The following is a 1769-nucleotide window of genomic DNA, read 5'->3' on the forward strand; positions in this document are numbered from 1 at the left end:
TTTTTTTTTTTTTTTTTTTTTTTTAGAAGCCGAGCGGTAGGGGGATGGGTAGAGAGAAGCTGTTTCTGGCTTCTAGCGCTCCAGCCACACGGCTGCAGGGACTCTGCTACGTGCCCGCTGGTCCAACAGATTACAGAAGTGCGGCCTGGACTCTGAGCCAGTTTTAGAAACCCATTCTGCAGGTGGGCGATGGGAGGGAGGAGGGCGAGGGGGTTGGTAAGGCTAGCTCTCTGCCTTGCACTACACATCATTCTGAGTGTCTGCTTGCCTGGGGGCGTGTGGGGGGGGGGAGAGGAAGTGGCGAGGGGACCGCAGGCGCGCATGCTTTGCCCTAACTCAAGGCGACGGCATTAGCTCCCGAACACCCCACTGTTCTCCCCCAGAGCGTGTTTGTTTCGAAATCGACAGTTGCCAGATGCATGCTGCTTCTCAGAGAACGGGGATTTTAAAAGCTTTGCTGCCTACGCGGTGGGGTTAGGGGGTAGCTGCAGTTCAGACCTCGAGGGGAGAAATCGGGAGGGGTCTCTGCCCCTTTCTGCAACCCAGCAAGACAGAGGGACAATCCCCGTGCCACACCTCCATGCCGCCCCACGCTGCATATGGGTAACCATATGTGAAGTGCACGGCAGCCCCACCAGACACCCGGCTATTAATAGAGCCCGAGAATTTGCTCTCTGCCTTTTTCCTGCCACCGAGTAAGGGATGATCTTCACACACATACCCCACTCCGCACCCCCCCCCCTCGGCGCACCGTTCCTCCACGAAGATAAGGGGGCTGCCCACGCGGATCCCCTTCGTGACTACAGGTGCCCAGAGCCTACGGGCTAACCCAGTTGTAATGACAGCAGGGTCAGAGCGAGGCCAGGGAACGCAGCCTCCAGTCTTTGCGGCTCCGAGCCAACTCCAGAGTACAGAAAGGGCAGCCGCTGGGCTGCCGGAGGCGGGGGACGAGAGCGCAATTTGCGGAGCTAGAGCGACCTCCTGGGAACTGCTGCGGGACGAGCGGCTGCGGACCCATTTCCCGATGCAGCGCGGCGCGCAGGCCCCACGGCCCGCGTGGGCTCGGCTGCGGCAGGCGCGGGCGCTGTCCCTGGTCCTGAAGGTGGCCGCGGCCCGAGCTCCCTCCGAGGTTAGCGTCCCAGAGGCGGCTCGTAGGTGCTGGAAGGGCAGACCTCTCCCCGGCCCGGATCTGGGCGCGAGGGTCTGTTGGTGGTGCCCAAGTGCCATCCCGGCGCGGCGCACGGGGCCCCCCCCTCCCCGACCCCCATCCCCGCGACCCGGAGCTCTCCGCGGTGCTGCGGGGACCGAGAGCTCGAGCTTGAAGGGTAACGCCGAGGGAGCGACCGGCCGGCCGGAGACGGTCAAGGCGCCGCAGGGAGCAGACCTGGCCCCCGGATCACCCATCCCGATCCGGCTGAAACCCGCACCCTGGAGCCGTAACGGAGCCCAGAGGGGAGGGCAGGGGAGCTCGGCCGCCCAGGGTTTGGGACGTGGTGGTGGTGGCGGGGGGAGGGTGGAAAGCGAGCAGCGGGGGGCAGGAGAGGGAGCTGCGGTGAGAGCGACTCTTTTGCATTTTCAAGAGGGAGGGGGCCTGAGACAGGCACTGTCTTTCCCGCACCGAGCACACACACACACACACACACACACACACACACGCACACGCACACACGCGCACACGGCCGGCAGAAGCAAGCGGGATGGAGCTGGGAAAGTTTGGCACCAGGTGCGGAGCGGCGGCGGCGGCGGCGGCGGCGGCGGCGGCGGCGGCG

At 64.7% G+C, this 1769-nt stretch overlaps 1 protein-coding gene across 1 annotated transcript in view; it reads right to left on the bottom strand.

The window, feature by feature from the left end:
* The window catches only part of PRMT8 (protein arginine methyltransferase 8), an 81832-nt gene that overhangs the window by 79856 nt on the left and 207 nt on the right, over positions 1–1769 (bottom strand). The gene's annotated exons all lie outside the window — the stretch shown is intronic.

The sequence above is a fragment of the Lipotes vexillifer genome, unplaced genomic scaffold (assembly GCF_000442215.2).
Source record: "Lipotes vexillifer unplaced genomic scaffold, Lipotes_vexillifer_v1.1 scaffold395, whole genome shotgun sequence".
Taxonomy (NCBI): Eukaryota; Metazoa; Chordata; class Mammalia; order Artiodactyla; family Lipotidae; genus Lipotes; species Lipotes vexillifer.